This window comes from Anser cygnoides, chromosome 24, assembly GCF_040182565.1.
Source record: "Anser cygnoides isolate HZ-2024a breed goose chromosome 24, Taihu_goose_T2T_genome, whole genome shotgun sequence".
NCBI classification, from domain to species: Eukaryota; Metazoa; Chordata; class Aves; order Anseriformes; family Anatidae; genus Anser; species Anser cygnoides.
The window spans coordinates 4,195,639-4,216,487 of NC_089896.1; the positions used below are offsets into that span (position 1 = coordinate 4,195,639).

The window sequence follows — 20,849 nt, forward strand, 5'->3', positions numbered from 1 at the left end:
GATGCCAGAGGAAGAGAAGGTCATGGTTACATGAGAACACCTGAGTTTAAAAGATGAAAGAAAATAGTTGTGGATTCATTTTAACACTTCAGGTGATCCTTTCCAACAATCACGTTCCAGCTGTTTTTTCTTCATTCCTCCCGTGTACACACTTGAGAGAGCGAGTGTGCACAGTGTCTTGAAAAAAACTGATTAATAACTGATTATAAGTGAAAAACTCCTGCGTTACTTTTCAATATGTAACGCAAACTTCTGCAGTCTGACCTGAGGCAGACTTTTCCCTGAGTGTTCCTATGGCGTGCTGCTTATGGCTCTAGGAATGACAGCGTAACTCCTTTCCGAAAGTACCATACCTTTCGGTTTAACTGACTTCCTAAGTTGCTAAAAATTATTGAAGAATACAATAAACCTACCTTCAGAGTTGAAGCAACAGCTGGCTATTTAATGTGAAGTCTAGGCAGGTTTGCAGTAGAGCATTTTCTATTTTACCCATGCGGTGATCTGGGCACTGAGAAGCTGCCACTGTGATTCAAGGCTGAAACAGAATTTATGTCTTTTATTAAAATTCTTGATCTTCTGGAAGGGAACTTTACTGCGACTCCAGTGCATATGTCTCTGGGGATTTATGATTTTATTTAATACACATAAAGAGAAAAGAGGGAGGGAGAATTCATAATGGCTTTCCTACAGATTAGGAACACTTGTAGACCAGGCAAAAGGATGGTCTGCGCCTTCATTTTACTTTCATCTCAGAATCTTGCATGAGTAACTGTTACAACCATGATTAAAGAGTTAAAGTTGATGGCCGTACTCTGCTAGTGTTGACCAAATAATTGTGAAAGCCTTACATTTAATGAGGCCAGAAAAATCAGGGGAGCACCTAAACAGAAATTTCATTGCTGCTTCAATCCTTGAACGAAGCATTACCAGGTAGCGCTGCGCTGGAGTTCCTCCCTCCCCTCTCAGCTCCGGAGTGTTTTGGCGTGGAAGCTCTCTGCTGCCAGCGTCGCCCTGCTCTTGTGGCTCCTGCTCCTGTGCGTGCCGGTGCCGTGCCTCCCCGCTGCGGGTGCCTTGGTGGCCGGCTTGCAACAGAGCTGGGGCTCGCAGCTGCTGCCTCTGCTGGGTCACTGCGTGTGGTCCCGAAATATTGTTTGGCCCAAGGGTCAGCGGAGGCTTTCTGTGCTGGCACTCGCTAAGGAAGCGTCCTTCTCGTGGTGGTGGTGGAAGCACTGCGAGTTCGGCGTGGCTGGCACGCAGGAGGGCAGCCTGCTCGGACGGGTCAGCTCGGCTGCTCTTTCACAAGGTGCACGAAGCTGGAAATTGTCTTCACTAATGCGTGTCAACACCAGTGAGCTGGCAGTCGTTTTAATTACGCTGCATCGAGGTGCTTATTATGAGTAAATAGCAAATGTCTCCAGTACCTATAAATAGCTTTTGCACTACTAGGAGTAAAGAAGGCCTTTAATTTCCAAAGCATGCAATAATCTTATTTTATTAATGCAAATCATGCTTTCTGGAGCCAACTCGTTTTGCTTGATTTGTCTTGTGAGTACTTCCTTCACCCACCATGGCCGTGTTTACATGCCAGTTACTGCGCCTCCTCCCTGCGCAGGGCAGTGCTCGAGCCTTCGGTTAATATTGCATTCCCCCTGCATTTCTGAGCTCATTGCAAGGGTGTCTGCAGCCTCTCTGCCTGAGCGCGTTGGTGCAGTGCCAAACTCCTTGCAGCTCTTGGCTTAGCGACACTGCTTTGTCAAACGGGGGGCTGTTTTTGGGAAAACGACCCATCTCGCAGATGCCTTTGTTATATTAGCAGAGACAAGTTCATTCCATTTCTTGGTTTTTGCCCAGTTCACTTCGCAGTCATCCCGGCTCGAGTTAGAGCTCTGGGAGCTTCCAGTGCTCTGGGATTTCCCTTTCCCACCAGCAGCTGAAGACCACCCGTGGTGTTTTACCCCAGGCCCAGAGGCTAACTGCACCCTCATGGGAACGGTCACTGCCTGCCACTTCCCGGGAGGTTTGTTCTTCTCTGAGACACTGGGGATATTCTGCTCATACTGCGGGACACGCACACTAATTAAACTTCTCCCTTCAAGTCACCGGTTCTCCCTGACCCAGTAGGTAACGTGCCTTGGTCCGACCTTCCAAATTAAAGCAGATTACATAAAGGACCATGAATTTTCAGACAAAATGCATATTCTGGTTAAAGTTGTGAACTGTGGTGATGATGCATGTCGTGGCCACCTGCACCTCGTCATGAACCAACTGTATGAGGATGAAATTGAACCAGCATCTCTGTTCTTATCCTCTAATTTCCCTTGTAGTTGTTGATTCAAACTAAACAAGGAACAGGAGGATGACAGCCCGTCTCCTTGTTAACCGGGAGTAAAGGCAACCTTTTGTTAACAGTCTCAGGATTCTTCCACAGAAATTGTCCTTAAATGAGATGTTTAAGCTTGGAAAAGGTTGCTGGTGTATAACAGAAAAAGCATGTGGTTGTAACAGCCAGGGATGCGTGTCCAGTTAGCATGTGGCAGCACCGTGAGGGTGGGGAGTCGTGCTGCTGCCATGCTTGGGTGAGCAAAGGCAGTACCAAATTTAGAGTTAGACAGGTCTGAGTGCTGCTGCTTTGTCTGGGCATACTTAGCTGCTGCATGACGTTGTGTGTGGAGTGCAGGACTGTATTTACTCGAGCTTTTCATAGAAATGCCTCCAACTTATCAAGCCTTGTTCAAATTATTTATGTAAAGTGTATTAACTTATCTTGGAACGGGTAATAAATGTGCTCTGCATTTGTATTACTTCTTGTTAGGCTATTGCAGCTCATTTGGCGCACAGCCGCAGCGTCGCAGGAGGGGTTTGGGTTTGGCTGCTGAGCTCTCCACAATGCACAAATTTTATGGCAAGGTTGCAGCACAGAGCTTGCTTTCCAGGCCCATTTCTTACCCAGGCTTTCACAGGAAGCACGCAGAGCAAATGTGTAACTGATAGGCAAATTAATTTTGCCTCTTACCTTTAAACAGAGGAGTGCTTGAGAAGGTTAGTGTAAAACTTGTCACTGGGTGTCACTGTTACACTGCGGGAGTCTGGGGGAAAGTGGGTTTCTCTGGCCTGGAATTACAGAGGTCTTTAAGGCAGCTCTTGTTGGGCACCAGGGCCAGAGATGCCCAGTGCTGGGCTGACTTTGGAACCTGTTAGATGTAAAGAATACAGTAAGGGGTATTTGCTGGTCTGCCAGCAGTGCATATGAACTCCATGGTGTTTCCTGGTGAGCCCATAGTTAGCTCTGGGATTGAAGAGAAGTTTTTTTTTCTCTGTGTTTCACAGAGCAGGGGGTGGTGAAGAGCTGCTCCCTCTCCTTTGTACGTGGTAATATTCAGAGGAATATAAGCAGCATTTGAATTGTTCAAAGTGAGACTGAAAAGCATTGTTAGAGGACGTTTCATCCATTCAGTGAGGCCAGTTATGTCTTAAACTGTCCCTGACTAACAGGTTATTAAAACTGACGCTGATTGCCAATGTTCGTGGTGGTCTCTTCCAGTACTTTATAGCTCTTCTCATGGAGTTCTCTTAATAACAAGCCCTGATATTCTTTCCTGTAATTGAGTTGTTGTATCTTGTTGCACCTAGCATGAACCAAGATCAAACCTTCCTTTCCTCTTTGCTACAGACTTGTGAGGGCTTGGTTTGGGCTATTTTTTAAAAATATAAGCAAACAAACAAATTAATACGTACAGTAGGAATGTATGGGAGCTTACAAGACTAGCCCATTGCTGATTTGAGAATGACTGAAGTTCTGGTCTGTTCCTTTACTTACGCTATTCATGAAAATACTGGAAATTGCAGATAGTTCTCCCCACCGGATCGCATCCGTTTTGTTCCATTCTCTGTGCAAAGTTGTGTCATGGAGTGTGTTCTGAAGTTATCGTCATCTCTCTTTCTGCCTTCTGTTAGGAAGCTGTTTTGTCATACAAATGACTGGCAGAGAACTTCCCTCACACAGCAAGTCCCTTTCCATTTCCTCATTTGACAACCTTAGTGCTCACGTTGGGCCTCTTTTGGTTCCCTAGACACACCTTTAGCCTCCCGGGCATGTGGGCTTGTTGTGCATTTGTCTGCAGCATCCACTTGAGTTAACAGAGCCAAGCTAGAGAAATATTTGGTTCCTTCCAAATCTGTGAGACTTGTCGTCTCTGGCTTGTGATCATTTCAGTGCCCTTTCCTGAAGTGCTTCCTGTTCAGATACATTTTTCTCGATCCGATGAAAATTAACAACAGCTCCCTTTAGTGTCAATTAATTTAGGTCTGTGTCAGGCTGACCGGCCAGATACTCAGTTCCTGCTGCATGAACGAGTTCCCAGAATTTACTTCTGCTGAGAGAGCCATTCATCGCTCTCAGTCCCCTAGGCTCCGACAGCTAAGGCCTCAGTTTTGAAGTCGATGGCACGGAAAGGCTGAAGCTCTGCGAAGGGGGACCACCGGCCTGTGTCTGTGCAGATCGCCTGTAACCTGCTCAGAAAAGAACAGATCACCCAGGTCATCCAAGCAGGCAAGGTTAAATGCGAGTTTCAAACTGGCTGCTGAGCGGTAATTTCACCCAAGTGTTTATTGCCTAAGGGAAAGATCCAGATTTACAACTCTTTTTGTTGAGGGGATTTGGGCAGATAAAAAGTGGCAAGCCAGATTTCTGTCGTGAAAGGGGAGGAAAGCTGTAAAACTTTAACTTCTGAAGGATGGTGATAAATACCCCCAGAATAGTTAGAGCATCATAAATTGCAAAAGGCTCGCAGGCTGGTTGCTGCCTTGCTGCTCTTAGCTGCTGAGCTGGCGCGGGGTGCCTGCTGTCCCAGCTTGGTGCCACAGCCCAGCCCGTGTAACCTCTGGTGGGCCCCAGAAATCTCTGGCTCTAATTGGAAGGAGATTGAAAACGGGTCTGCTCTGCTTTTCTCCTGTCCTGTAACGAGAAACGTTCAACTCCATTCTGGATACAAGCTTCAGTATACTGCCCATGTAATAAATACAAACAGGAATTAAAGAAATGCTTCCAGCACCCCTAATGGAAATTTTACGATTATTTCATAATTGGGAAATGAGCCCATCATGTCTCACAAAGACAAATTCTTTAAGCTGGCAGTGCAACAATAATTGATTTTGAGTCCTTATTATTATTGCAGGATGGGATTTTAGATTTTCCTGGTTTATTTTAAAATGTAGAAGCAGGGTTGTTTTTTTTTTGCAAAGAAAGGACAGGAATGGTATTTGGAGATGACTGGAGGGATTGTAACCACTAAAAAAAAAAGTCAACATTTAAACATTCAACAGTTTCCTGTTATTGGTTTTTGTGCTAAGAGGTGAAACCTCCTTAGTTTAATTGCTGATGTCACAGAGCATTTAGATACATCCTACCTCTCTCTTAAGGTCAGTGGAGCAAGATATTTGCAGGCCACCTTCTGGAACTGCGTGTTTTGGAAAGGATGGATGAGGCCAATGCTGTGATGGTAAACTAATTGCCCGTAACACTTGTTGAAGACCTTCTAGTTAATTAAATGCCATGTTTATTGTGTTGCTATAAATGGACACAAGCTCTTATTTCTTCTTTATTAATAGTCTCACATTTATCAGTGCTGCTTGACTCCATGCTCTTGTGATTTCCTGGTTTATTAAGGAAAATTCTGCAGTACGTATATCCGTTTTTTAAATTATTTTCTGGGAAAAGAGGATTAGTACAGGCATTCTTGTCAGTTGCATTGACAGCTGATGCTTTCTTCACAAACATATTAACTTGACCTCATTAGTTTTTGCATCCAACTCCCTTAAACGCAGAAGATTGTATTTCAGTAGGAGCCAATCATGTTAATTACATCTGATCAGTTTGCATATTCATAAGCCATTGCCTGTTTTATGGACAGCAAAAATAAACACCATATCTTTTTAATAATTTTAAGTGGGTCACTTTCAGGACTGTATCTGTTTTAAATAAATTATCATATTGTTAAGGGCAATTGGCAAAAGCTTTTTATTAGTGATGTGATGGGGGTGGGTTTTGCTTTAAGGACAGCAATACTTGCACATAAAATCACCAACCAACCACTTTAAAATCTGATTGCGTGTCTTACCTGGTTGGTGGGAATCCTACATGCTGTGTATAGGCAAGATACCATTTCTACATGGAAATGCCATTTTAAACAGGTGTGATGGAAGTGCGTAAGTTTGAGTTTTGTTGGTCTCTGCTAGTGTTCCCTGGTATCCTTCGGTGGTGCTTCCTGCATGTAATTTTAGCTAATCACTGGCTTGCATGGCAAGTGAGAGGCCCGTGTAAGTTCAGGCTGGCTGAGTCCAGCATTTTCCTCATGCTGCTGCTGAGAGGACAGCGTAGGCGCTCCAGCGTGCTGAAATGTGGTGAAAGGGAAGGGAGATGTCCTGAGGAACCAAGTCGTACCCCTACATGAAAATAAATGTGTCTCCACTCCCAGATTTCAGACCTGCTCTCCAGGTCTCTTCCCTGTCCTGCGTGTGCCGGTTGCTCGTGGCCTGTGGAAGGGGCAGGGGAATCCAAAGGGAAGGCAGCTTCTAAGAACCACCAAAATAGATACGTTTTCCTGAAAGAGTGGTGGGAAGAAGTCCCAGCGAATCTGTTGGCGGGGGATTGTTATGTCAGTGATCACATTAGGCATCCAGCTATATAAATAACAGTAAGAAATGAATAAAATAAAAATATGTTTATGCTCAGCGTAACTGAAAACAAATGTGTCATCAGATGAACATCAATAAAAGAAATGAACTCTACAAAGAGAACGGAGCCTGTTTTTCTGCAGCTTGTGCTTATGGCATGAAATACACTGGCGTGTAGAATTGGTATGACTGTGTTCGAAAGACAGATCTGGCTTCTCTGCTTCCAGGCAAACCGAAGCATGGGGAAACATCTCATATTTGATATTTTCTTCTATCTCACTTGAGGTGCGTTTCCAGAATACACAGACAGGTAAATTATCTTTAAAATCTTTAGAATTTTAATTTTCATTCAAGTTTTTAGTGATGTTCTTGTTTTATACCTTTTTTAATCTTTTATTTTTTCCATTTAAGGGGGAAAATTTCAGGCTGATTTATGTAATTGTTCCTCAGGCATTTGAAGGATGTAGTCAAGAGAGGGCTTGGGGCTGTTTGTCTTTCTCTGACTTGTTGTGGGGAAGTGCTTCTCCCCGTGTAGGCAGACAGACATGCACAGAGATGAAATATATATATGTACTTTGTATACATACTTTTAAAATGAACATTTAGTTTGCATACACACAAAAGGTTATTTTTAAGACAAAAGTTGTTCTTGCCAAAACAGCTTTTCTTTTCCACCCTTCTCTTTCGCCTACACAAAGAATTTGCTCGTTGGGATACACAGCCCTATCCATGATTCTCCGTGAAGCAAACGAGGAATGGAAAAATTTCAAATCCCATTCACGTTTTAGAAAAAGTTGGTCTCAGCAAGTGGGTTGGAATTGATGTTTTCTGGACATTCATTTTGTCATCGGGGCTGATGTTGTCCAGGCCTTGTTTATTGAAATACGGTAGGTTTTTAATAGAGCTGCTCAAGAGTTCGCCGTTTCTGTGTGTTCTGTCTTTTTGGGGGCTGCAGGTCCCTCACGTGCTGTTGCATATTGGCATTTGCGCCCTGTGTGAGATTTGCCTAGATACCGAACAAAACCTCCAGTGTCAGATAGGTGCTGCAGTTCTTCACAGGTTTCCAGAGGGTTTCCGAAAAACCTTTTACAACGCCTAGTTTAAACTCTTGTGTCTGCTCTGTGAATTGAAAATAGATCTTGGAGTACGAAGTAAATTTTCACATTCCTATCTAGACTGAAGGGAGGTTTCGATACTGAAACCTCCTTGATTTTGTAATATACCGTTGGCGCAATATGCTTCAGAATTGCAGCTAATAGGCTCAGTAAATTGTAATATACCTGAGTGTTTACAAGTTCCTTTACCTTTGGGAAATATATAGTGATCATTTTTTTGTGTGTGCTTAGTCTGTTTCAAGTGAGACTAGATACAGGGCAGGATGATTGACAAATTAATACTTTCAGCTTCTGCTCAAAGTACATGAATTACAGGTACAAAAGGCATGGTATAAACTATAATAATTGTAACTCAGTTCCATTGCTAAAAAGCTACTAGTAAGGAAAACAAATCAAAATAGTAACGCAGCCTAACTCATGGAAGGATATATGACCAGGCAGAGGAAGGACAGAAGAATACAGATAAAGTAAGAAAGTAATTGGTTTAATTAAAAGTTGAAGAAGAGTGAGAACATGAATCCATTTTTGTTGGATTTAATTCTGGAGAGGAGTCACGTAAACCATATTTACATCCATTTCCTCTTAACGACATACAATACCCAGTAGTTTGGGTTGCACGCATTCACCGATTGTTAACCGAGAGGAGACTTTATGATGTCCCACGGCCGCTGCGTCATCAGTGGGGCTGTCGGACAGGTGATGTACTGCTGAATTGGAGAGAATTGCTTTGCAAAGTTAAGTGAAAGTGGCTTATATTTTGAAGAACTGTTTCTCAATCTTTGATTTACCATAATATCAATTAGATGATGTTGGGTAAGTTGTTGTTGTAGCATGTTTGTTTTTTCTTTTATTCCTCCCGTAAAATACGCCACAAGTCCATAAGGCACTTTAGAATCTGTATGATTCTTATTTCACAATCTTTTAAAATAGTTACTGGTGTTACTGTGTATTACCTTGATTGTGACAATCTTTTAAGTGTCTGGAGAAAGCCTGTGCCTTCAGTAAGAATCCCGTGTTAGGGCTGTTTGCATTTACGTGAGTTGGCTGCTTGGCTGTGCCCTTTAAAGGGGGTACGTCATAACTAGGGCTGGCACAGATGCCGAGTCACCTCATCTTGCTGATAGACCCAGAACCGTTATTACATACCGGTGTTTGTAGAGGAGCTCTGGACATCCAGAGCAGGATACTGCCAGGTGAAAGTTTCATCAAACTCATATAAGCTTCTTCTGAAGCCATGCCTAAAGCTTAGCTCTTTTCAGCATGCATGTAGCAGGAAACACAAATTGTGGAGCAGCTTTAAACTTCCCACGGAGAAGTGCAAGTCCTGAATACTGCTTTCTATTGTTAACTTCAAGAGCAGGCAGTTAATAACCATGTTTATTTCAGATTTTCAATAGCCTTAGACCATGTGTTGTAGATTTGTTGCCTTTTGAATCTATTAAGTAATATTTCTCATGCAAGCATGACTAAATGGAAGTACCGTGGACAGTCTGGGAGGTGTATACCTGAATTTCTGAGAGCCTCAGGTATTTTGATCAGTCACCAGTGCCAACGGGGAATGTACTGCCCTGACAATTTTCCAGTGCTGTTCCTCTTTCTTTGTGGACAAGTGTGAGAAAACTGCAAAAAGAGAACTGACTACTTGGCGTTACCTTTTCATTTATCAGTTAAGAAGAAAGGTTTATAACTGGCTAATTGCAGAGACTCTGAAAGATCTGTATTTTGAAATCTTAAGAGCTGATAATGCAGGTAGAGCCCAGCCTCCCTGTGCCAAGCAGGGATCACTCGTGTAGGACAGCAGAGTCGGTTCAGCAGGTAAGCTGTAGGACAGCAGACGGAGTAGCAAAATACTTCCATATTAAAGGCGTTTGTGCTCATATCACTTCTGTGTTTTACTTAGTGAGAACTCAAATGGTATGACAAAAGAGAAAGTATTTCTTTTGGTTTTCTGTAGAAATGATTAAAGATTTTGTAAGGGTAGAAGTGACAAGATAAACTCGTCTGGTGTGATGCTGATGTAAATCACGGGACAGTTTGATGTTTTCTTTTGACTCCTAGCTCCACCTTCTTAATTAACTTTTCTTAATATTTTAGTGTTGGAATTTCATATTGACTGCATAGAATCTCAAAAAATAAGACAGTATTGTTCCTATGAATTTATTGTGTTTCACATAAAGACATAAACATTTTCTTTTATGTAAATCAATATTCAATTACGGTAGGGAAGTATGTAGAAACAGCTGAATGTAGCTGTCATACAGAATTAGGTAATTTTACTCTGAGCATTACTTACTGTATAATAGAAAAATTATTCAGTGATGATTTGTTAGTATAGAACAGTTGTTGTTATTCATACAGAAAGGCATATTACTAGCAGAGAAAAAACATTTACGGTTATTAAATATTAGTGATCGTTTCCATGTACTTCTCTCTGAAATGCTGTTGTAGTCCATTATTGACACTGACAATCTGCTTTATTTTGTGTAGCATTCAGAGCTGTGACCACTGCCCCAAAAGGCTTACAGTTAAATGGATTTTATGATGTAAATTTGAAAGCCAAGCCAGGACCAGGAATTGCTGAAGCAGAGCAAGGCCCTCGCTCTCGGTCAAACTTCTCATGCCGTCCTGAAAGCAGCAAGGAGGGTATGGTTGCGTTTGCTGCTGCTCAAATATGTTCTGGCGAGCGTGTGGCTGGGGGTGTTTGTTTTTAAATCCAAGCATTCATCTGGAGCTGGGCCGTGTGTGTTGGCCGTGGATTTGCAGCGCATTCGAGCGGGTGCAGGTGGGTGGGTGGACGGACCCAGCACGGGGTGTGTGAATATAATGAGAGAAAGGCTCGGACTTGACAGCTTCGGCACGGAGGTTTTTAAACTGCATTGGGAATGTTTGCATAACTGCTCAAAAGAGGCTTGTTCCCTGTACCTGTTTACACTCTTTACTTCTGAAATTCTTTAAGCAATCAGCCTGTGGAGAGCCCTTACGCAGCACTTAGTGCCCTTGATTGTGAAGCAGAAAAGGCGGGTGAGTGAATCGCTGGGAAAACATTCCGCAGCCACTGGGCCCTAATGAGGGTCACTGCTGCCTCCGCAGTGGCTGCAAGGAAGGGGAAGGGGGAGATGCTGCTGTATTGTAAAACTGGTTGGGATGCACAATAGTGGAGGAAAGGGCCAGACACCGGGCCTTTGTGTGCAAATTTCCCACCAGAGCTAAGCAACTCTTTTTTCTTTTTTTTTTCTTCTTTTCTTTTTTTTATTACAATTTAATTAAGTGGGTTTGGAGGCCGGAGCTGGCCTAACAAGCACTTCTTCATGAATGAAAGATTTGTCTCTGGCAGTGAGGCAAGGCTCCGAACAATGTCAACAGCAATTACTGCCAGCTCTGGCCGCTTTAACAGCTCACACGAACAAGAGGGTGCTGGGAAGGCAGCGTAGCGTGTAAGGCTGGCAGAAATGTTTTGGGGATTGTCTTTACCTAGCTTACAGCACTTACAGAACTTGTCATTCATGCACCCAAGACTCCAACCAAGGCCTGGCCTCCCCTGGGAAGCGTTTGTCTGAGGATGCTGATGCAGCCAGGGAGCTGCCTGGCAGAGGTGACGCCGCTGGGCGTGAGGGAGCTGGTAGGACCAGGGGAGGAGAGGGGCTGTGGCACTACTGATCATCCCAGAGGTGCAGGAAATTGAATGTAAACTGAAGGGGATGCATCTCTGAGGATTATACCCATACAGTTAATGAATCCACTGATCTTTCTTAATTCATCATCCCATTTGAATGGAATTGAATGGAAACCTGCTGATTTTTTCCCCTGTGTTTAGCCTCCCTTTGCTTTCGTTAGGGACCTGGTGCTTGTCTCATGCACTCTCTTTGGGAAACCAAAGTCTCTAGCGTTGAGGTGAATTCTTCATTTGATAAATAGCTCTTAGCAAGCATCAAACCCACAACTCTTTGTATTGTTGGGAAAAACACACACAGCAGCAATAATCCTACAGCTCCTGTGCAGTCTGCTGCCTGTGTCCTGAGAAAAAGTTCCTACACATTTACCACTCTGAAGGAAAGTAATGTATTCTGTGGCATAATCAGCAAGAAATTGTGATGTGAATTGAAATTTGGTCAGTACTGAGCAGCCAGTGTGTGCTCCACTGACATATCTCAAGACAAACGTACAGCAGAAGTTGGTCAATGCTTGCCTTTAGGCAGAGTGTCCAGTACTGTGCGCAACAATAACAAAGCATTTGCATGCTTAGTCTGGTCCTCCTGACGTAAGCAGACCTGCTCATCTGATGTTCTTGAGCAGAGGAGGATCTATCGGTGGCATCACCATCCTAGTGCCCTCAGTCAGGGTGCAGGTCAAGGCGTTGATGGAGGCCCTTCACGGGGGACTTGCACTTGTAAGGCACCTTTCCCATGCTCCTACCCGTGTCCGTCATAACTGGGCAGGTAGGTGGTGTGCGCCTGTCGGAACTGCAGCTCGCAGCGGGTTGGAGTCAGTGGACACGCTGTGAAAGCCGAGGGGATTCGCAGGGAACACATTCCTCCGTAATAACAAGAGATTGTACTTCTGACAGATCGGGGAGCAGGCCATTAAGGGAAGGGAGCAGAGGTCACCAGAGCAACAATTGTGAATTAGGAACTAATGAATAATCGTGGAATCATTAAGGTTGGAGAAGACCTCCAAGATCATCCCGCTTATGATAATGGAGATCAAATGTATAAATACATCGCATTGTCATGAGAGTTGGTTGAAGTATTTCTTTTATAGCCTTTGAATTTTCATCACTGAATATTTCTTTTTCTATTTCCTTGGAGGGAAAGGAGGGACCCGTCATCTGTTATATTGTGTAACTGCTAGATGCAGCAGATAAAATCGTGACAAATTGAGAGATTTTTGAAGTTCTGGGAAGTTTCAGGGTGTTTGATATCTGTAGGTTTTGCAATTTGTACTCTTGCAGTAGAGATTTACAAGCCTGAGAAGTTTGTGGTGCTCACAAACAGCCTTCGGTGCTTGGCAGCTGGCTCCAGAACACGTTCTGAAGGAATGTGGAGTTAAAGGATGCCGTAGTCTCACTTGTGGCTCAGCAAGGGCTCTTTACAACACTTCTTCTGCAAATTTAGTCTGTGGCTAGGGTTTTGTGTTGTGGAATGATATAATAATAATAAATAATGTGCATAATTTATAAAACAATGTGCAGAGAGCTTGGGCATCCCAGCGTGTTGAGGTTTGCACTTGAAAGCTATGGGATGACAGCGATGGAGAGATTCCAGCTTTGGAGCTCCTGTGGTGGTGGGGTAGTGCAGCACTAGGAAATGTAGGAGCTCTGATTCCTAGCTGACTTAGCAGGGAGCGTCACCTGGGGTGATGTCGTGCTGATGTGATGGCTGCACTCACTCTTTTTTGTAGATGAATAAACTTAAATGTGCCTAGTGCAAATATACGTGTCTTGGATTTCCCACAAAGTCATATCTTAATTCAAACCAAAAATATTTTAATTCAAACCCAAACCTGAAGTTTTTCTGATGTTGCTATCGGATTATTTATTTTAAGCACAGCGAGTTTGTTTTCGTAACAGTACCAACAGCTTTTCTACTTCTCTGCAGTCCTGTTGCGCTCTTTGAAGCACGCAGGTAAATGCCCAGAGACTGCCTGCCTGGGTAGACAAAAGCCCTGTGATCCAGTGCTGCACCGTGTCACGCCGTTCTCAGAGAAATGAAACGCCGCCTGAAATTGCTGCTTTTTGCTCAGGTTTATGAATGCAGCTTCTGACTTGGGAAGATTCCTGTCAGTTTGAAGCCCTGACAGTGCCATTAAAAAATTGACAAGACACGCGATGAACTGCCTGAGAAACAGCTTGAAGTAGACAATGAGAAGTTTCTTTGGGGCATTTTCACAAGCAGATCAGGGTGAGAAATAGAGCTCTGGACATTTATGTAATGCTTTATCTGTATGATGCTTTGAAATGTATCCAATTAATCATTATAACACCCTCACGGTGTCAGTCAGGTTTTTTCCCCCAACGTGACCATTTTGTTGGTTTCTTTCAGTTAGATTTTTGGAAGATTTTTTTGTTAACACTTCTCTTGGTTAGATGATCATCTAACGAGACAAAATTTCAATGCTCCATTAAAATTAAAGGCAAAAAAGTGTCCTGTAATACCAGTATGTTCCTAGTGAACCACACCTGTTTACCGATTTTTGAAGTATTTAAAAATCCTTTTAGACTTGCAGAATTTTTTATCCTCCCAACTCTGTGCTTCTGAATGAATTTCTTTGGCAAGGCTGAGCTGTGAGCCGTGGGCAGCTAGCAGAAAGAAAAGCAGCACTCTGCGTCTCTGCCTGCTCTATTTCTTTCTCTTTATTTAAAACACTTTGCAGGTATGTCTTAATGAACATAATTCGTGATTCTAAAGCTCGCATTTTCTGTTAGTTATTGTGCCCAGCCTGCATCCACGTGGTCTAATTTGTGGCACAGCTTTCTGGTGATAGCGATTTCTTTCCCTAGCTGATAAGCGCGTTGCTGTGCAGCACTGAACCCGCCTGCTCTGGCTGAGAGGCAGGAAACATTTTCACCACTCTTATGCACCGTTTTCCAAATCATGAATTGCATCCTTGTGACACCTCGTGTGAGTGAACAGCCAGCCGCTGGTCCTCATCAGAGGCCTGACCTCCTCAGTCTGCCCATGGAGAGGGCAACCTCGAACTGCTTGGTTTCGTTTTGGGTAGGCGGAGAGGAAAACGTTTTCAGTAGGTGCAAAGTGAGAGGTGCGGGGACTGAAAGAAACCGAAGTGTGGAAAACCTCTGGAAGCAGGACTGTAAATTGGAGTAACGTAATCAGTGGATGGATAGGATGGGGAAGCAACTGGTACAGTCAATCGGTTTTATGAAGTTTGACTTCAAGCCTGGTATTCATGCAGACAGAAAAAGACTGGAAATGTTTCTACTTGGAGGAGAGAGTCTGGGGTGTGTGTGTGTGTCTGCGGCCTTGCCGAGTGGGAGGGTTTCTGTCTTGAGCACTGGCTCGGTATTGCTGCAGTGGCGGAAATGCCTCCTCTGGAGCTCACGTTCTAACCAAGTCAGAGACTTTCCCATGCGTGGAGGAAAGGCACGTGAGTGCTTCTTGGAGTTTGCAAGAGGTCTGAGGCTTTGTGCGTAGACGGAGTGAGGCACTGTGTGCTCGTTGCACTCAGGGTGTGGGTTCACCAAGAGCAGTCTTGGCCTGGAGCAGCGGCTGTGGCTTGAACAAAACTGTGCGACTTCACAAGTTCAGCAAAAAGACTTTTTTTCTCTTGAGATCGTGTTTCTTTTGAAGGATTTGCTGAAAAGCTCAGAAACCATCAGTCTGTTTGCAAGTTACTGGTTTCCCTGTCTGCCAATGGCTATAATTACAGCTGAGCAAATAATTCAGAGCAAATAATTTGACAAATTTATTTTTCCTCTCATGCAAAATCCATGAGCAGTTCACAAACTCTTCTCATTTGTTTGTTGTTCATGTTTATTTGTTCTTGCAGAGCTTTTATTGGGTGTATAAGGCACATGCTATGATTTGTTCCAGTTTTTTCCCACTTTTCACTTCAATTTTTTGAGCCTAGTTGTACATTCATCCTAAATTCTGAGCACCTGGAGGTCTGGTTGTTGAACAGCTCTTGCCGGTTTCAGCGTTTATAGAATACAGTTCTCGGATGCCCTTCTCTGTGTGTGAACATTTCTCTTCTGAGGTCTTGGTGGCTGTGTCTGATCTCCTGGGGCAGCGCACTCACTGACCTTGGTGCTGTTTCCATCCGGGTGCTCTGTGCTCTATGGAGGCATTCCAGTTAATGAGGTTTTGCTCTGGTTCTGAGGAGCTCTACCTGTTTGTTTGTTTTTCCTGCTGTAGGATAATATATTTTTTTTTTTTTTCAGGCAACAGGGGGATTAGATACTTAAAAAACTTCTGCAAAGCAAGGCATGTAACTGAGTCATGATTTGTTTTACCTCATTCCTGACAACAGATTGCACAGTTTTGACCTCAAAGCCTGCATTTCTGAACTTCAGGGTGTTAAGGATTCCAAGTTTACCTATTCAGTCCATGTTTTTGTTGTTGATTTAAAAACAAATCAGTAAATAAATTGATCTCTTTTGACACAGAAATAATAGTTCTTTGTAAGCCTGTTTCTTAACTTGTTTGGAGCTTCCACAACTGCTTCAAGAAGCTTACCTGAAGAGTGAGACAGGAGGAGGTTGTCCTACAACACAACCTTACCTCCCACCCCTAAAGTTTTTTCCCTTCAGCACAGGCTTCAAATGACCGTGCTGCTGTTAAGCACCCTCTTAGTGCATAAAACTTGTTCTTCATAGTAACTACAAAAGCTTGTTCTTCCCAGTAAGTACCTGTGCTATATTTTCAGATACCTTCTCATCATTAGATGGGCATAGGTGTCGTTACGGAATGTGTCTGTGTTCCTAGAGCTGAACAGGTGTTCTCTTCAGTCAAATACGAAGAAGTTTGTATATGTTCAGTAATGCTGACCTGCGTTAATACTTTTTATTTCGGTTTACAGCCTGCGCAGGATTGGTACACGGCTCCTCGGAATGTCCTAGAGGTACTCCAAATTCTTTTTGACAGATGCTTAAGGAAGACGGATCTAGTCTAGCATGTAATTAATGCTGGTGATTCCACTCTGATCCTTTTACTCCTGTAATGTGCATCCGTGGCTGAGGAGGAGATAATGGACAATCACGTAAGAAAATCCTTGATTATGGCTTGATTGAGCTTGTGTGAGCTCCAGACAGGCGGTGTTGTCATGGTTTCCAAGCCATTTAACTTAGACACTTTTGCACAGACAAGATGTTAGATAGCCACCCAAAAACTTGTAATCTGGATTAGGCCTGAGCCCTCACTGAGTGCCAGATCAGGTGTATTTTCACAGAAAGTAGCTAACTATAGTTTCCATATTAGAAGCTGTAAAAACCATGTCGTCTTTTCATAGCATTTGCCAAATAGAGAACTTCTTGCCTGTACCGTTTCTTCGCTTTGCACCACCTGGAATCTCCATCCCTACAGCTCCATCCAGGCAGAGATCACAAGTGCCGGAGGAGTCTCTCTGGCGTGCTGGGCTGTCTTATTACTGGGGCCTCTGTGGAGCAGGCTTCTTGGAGAGCACTTCATTTCCCCAGCTCTTTGCAGTGTTTTCCTAGACCTCACGTAGCATCTTGCTCTCAGGATTGTCTTTTCCTGTTTTGGGAAAAACCCAGAAGTCTCTTCCTCTGAATGAAGACGCTCAAGCTGAGATTTTGGGGGCATTTTCAGTGTCCAGCTTTTGTGTTGGTAAACAGATGCCAGCGTGCTTCTGCAGATAATTTTTTTCCAATGGTGATTTTTTTAGGACCAGCAGAGGGAGCACAATAATAAAAGTAATTGATCCTACAGATCTTTCTACTTGTCCATAGCCTGAGAAGCTGAAAGTGTCCTTCAGTTATGTCAGTGCAACTCCCATTTTACTGACCCACGCAGTGTGCAGTGAGGTGGGGATACAGAAGTACAGCAAGCAGAAAAGCAGTGACGCAGCTCAATTTTGGAACAAAAAAATAGTGCTCGCTTTCTGAGGTTGCCATTGAGAATACATAAATAAACAACAATATTTTGTGTATTAGATACTAGGTAATCTAATGCAGCTGCTCAAATAATGCAGTAGCCCATAGGATCCTTGTTAAGTCATGGCAAATTCAATTCTTACTGACTTAAAAACACGCCTTATTTAATTGTTTTGCGGGGCTCCCAGTAGGTTCAAGAGAAATCAGAGACAGCGTGTGCATCCTTTGTTAGGAGGAGCTCTTCCCGCTACACACACTGCTTAGGGAAGGTTTTGCACCTCACTGTGGCTTAATGTTTATGAAGTCCAGTTGTAGCCGCACTGTACTGGAGCTGTTTGATTTCTCAAACCAGTGATCTCTGCCCAATGTTTTGTGCTGAGTTTGAGTGACTCAGTAAGCTGGGCCCTACTGCAATGCATAGGGATAATAACAATAATGAGAAAATAATTAACGAAACAATGGGTTGGTCCTCTTCTCTTTCAGCTTTGCTCTTCTGGTGTAGTGTCCTACACTACAGGCCTTCTTTGTGTGTCCTTGTGCAGTCCCTGGCAGCGGGGCTATGAACACTGTTGGTGGAACTGCTCGTAGTTTTTGTGATGTAAATGTGCCAGCCAGCGCTGGGGATGCCTCTGGCTGTGGCTGGCAGCCACTCGCTCTCCCTGCTGCAGTTCCACAAGTTTCTCGGGTCCCCTGGGAGAAGCGGGAGCCTGTGCCCGCTGGGTCAGCTTTACCTGATGGGTGGGCATGTGTCGTTTGGGGGGACTGTGCTTGCTTAGGTTTTCTTAGAGAGTCGGTGTTGGGGAAATCAAGAGGCAGTCCGTGACCTGGAATTTTCTCTTTACACCAGAATCCAGAATTTACCTGAGCTGACTGGAGGTGCGTGGCCATATGCGTACAGGCACCGAATCGCAGCGGTGGGTTGGCTCAGCGCTTTGAAATTCAGCATCACTGGCGTTGGCTTCGGGAACATGCCCACTGCCATTCTGTAAGTGCACTGTAGAGCCTTCAGTTGTGATTAATGGTCAATGTGTTGATTGCTTTAATCCAGCGTGTCAGCTCTGTGCGGCTGCAGCACCTCCTTTCTACTGTCAAGCTTGTTGGGATCTGTGTGCCTGGGCTGGAGCCTGAGGCATTTGGCTTTTTAGCTGTGAAGACAGGATTTGCAAATTAAAAGAAGAATGCTAATCACTTAGTGTCCTTGTTTGTTCCTTTTTAAACTTTGTGGACTAGACAGTTAATCAATTATTTGAAATGATGATTCCTGCATTGCTCACATATTAACAGCAGCACCCTAAGAAAAGTCAGTGGGCAATCTTGTAATAAGATTGTGAAGCGGGTAATAATTTAATTTCTTACACAGTCCTGCCAACTATAATACACTGGCAGTCTGTGTGCTGATGCTTATTTTAATTAAGATTCATAAGTAATATATTTGTATTTTTGTCTAACTGCAGGATGCGTCGCTTAGTCAGGCACACATTAATTAATAGTGAAACTGGAAAAAACACTTCCCTCTCCTCCTCTCTTCTACCTCCCCCCCCAAACAACCATCAGCCACAAGAAGCACCCACAGAATCTCTAGGGAGGGTAGCTAAGACCTATGTTCTTTACTTTTTCTGATTTTCTGAGGAAATTCTTTTCCATTCCTGACCCAAGTTCTCGTTTCCATTTGGCTTTCTGCTTCAGAACCCACTTAGGTTTTCTTGGGGTTGGGAGGGTGTGAGCTACAGAGCCACAATCCAGCTTTTATTTTTTTTGAAAAACCTATACATGTATGGCTGAGGGACTTCAGAAACTGGTTGAAGTCCATGTGTTTCACAGCTGCTTTCATTTCCTTGCAGCGCAGCTCAGAGAAGTCCTGCACTGCCCAAATGTTCCCTTTGGAGGTTGTCCTGCGTTGGTCCTGTGGTACCAGGTGCTGTGTATGCTTGCAATTGCTGGGAACTATCCTGGTAGCTCTTTTACTCTGTTTTTCCTAATCTGCCCACTAATCACGGGTGAATCTAACAGCTTCCATAAAAGCAGCCAGAATAACCTGAAGAAAACTCCTTAAAGTTATCTGGGTCCGCCCAGGTAGTGCTGGCCATCGGGTTAGTCGGTCGGTGCATGCACAGTCAGGCAGCGAAGCAGCTGTTAAGGTCCAGAGAGGTCCAGCGAGTGGGAAATAAGAAATGACCAGGAGAGAAAGATGCACTGAAGCTTTTCTTTCCCAGCGAGAGCTGCATGGAGGTTTTTTTCCATTCCCTCCAAATCAGGTGTGCTTTATGGCTGCCGTGCACCCCGGTGAGGCGGCTGTGATGCCGCCTGGCACCTCTTCGGTGTGAGTACCAGCCTCGCCTGAAACTCCCTGCTACACGAGGGCACTGCAAACACTAAAAAGCCAGCGGTGCTCTCTACTACTCGTCCATCCAGTCCGCAGTTTGCTGTTTGTACCAGCCTGTCTTGGACAAAGGCACTAAATTCATATTATCAGGCCTCTGCTAAAAGAATCGCCAGGAGAGACGGCAACGCCATGTGTCTTGTAGCTAAATGCATATTCCCTTATCAAGTAGCCTCTTAAGAAAACCAGCAGTGATTACACACAAGCTGGGTGCAGCAGGGACTGAGGGGGACAGAGTGGCAGATGTGGGCTGCTCTGAGGCCTGTCAGCGAGGAATGATTAATGAACACCGGCTCCAGCTGAGGCTAACCTTTGGAGAGCCGAGCAGGACATCTGCAGAACTGTCACAGCTCTGACAAGGACAGAGCTGAACAACCAATTATTCCACCATCACTAAGGTGGGCTGTCAGTTTAATCCCAGCCATTCACTTAGGCAAGGACAGGGAAATTTCTCCTTTACATAGCACCGCTGCGTTGTGACCTTAACCATTGCAGTGCTGCCGAGGGGAGGCGCGGGGCAGCGGCGCCGGGGGGCTCCGAGCGCCGGAGCTGCTGCGGCCGAGCGGAGGTGGGGTGCTCGGGCACCCTCTGCTCGGAGCCAGCGTGCAGAATGAGTTGGGAGCTCCCTGCTGGTCCGTAACGACACCTGGGAATTCGGAGTGGGGATTTTAGAAAATGGTGAATGCTAAGCTGAATATTCCTGCAGACACCCCGGGAATAGTTACTGGTGTTGACTGAGTTTTGGGGCGATGGGAAGATCTGATGGGTGCTAACGTGTTCTGACCCAACCACGCTCAGCTGCATTTGTCCCGGCCCTTGTTCTGGGACGTTGGACAGCAGCTGTGCCAGAGACCCGTTGTGTTTTTCAAAGCTGCCAGGAGCACACCCGGGGGCGGCGTGGCTGGAGACCTCCTGGGCTGGGCTGCGCTGCAGGCACGCACCCAGGACACGGAAGCCGTGTGGGTCCTCCTGCAGGTTGTGCACCTCCACCTGCAGTCTGGGCACTGAGCTTTTGGCCACGTGCTCCATTTGTTTCCTGCACAGTGGGACTGCGCTCGTCCTCTGTGGATTTTCCAAAGCTTTACAGGGATTCTATGTCAAAATAGCTTCTCTGTCT

At 44.5% G+C, this 20,849-nt stretch overlaps 1 long non-coding RNA gene across 1 annotated transcript in view; it reads left to right on the top strand.

Annotated features, from left to right (window-relative positions):
* Positions 1 to 20,849, top strand: part of LOC106037989 (uncharacterized) — a 118,793-nt gene that overhangs the window by 78,747 nt on the left and 19,197 nt on the right. Inside the window, exons 3-5 of the long non-coding RNA XR_010826521.1 lie at positions 16,320 to 16,499; positions 18,200 to 18,337; positions 19,194 to 19,267. This is a non-coding gene — a long non-coding RNA (uncharacterized lncRNA). The remainder of the gene's footprint in view (positions 1 to 16,319; positions 16,500 to 18,199; positions 18,338 to 19,193; positions 19,268 to 20,849) is intronic.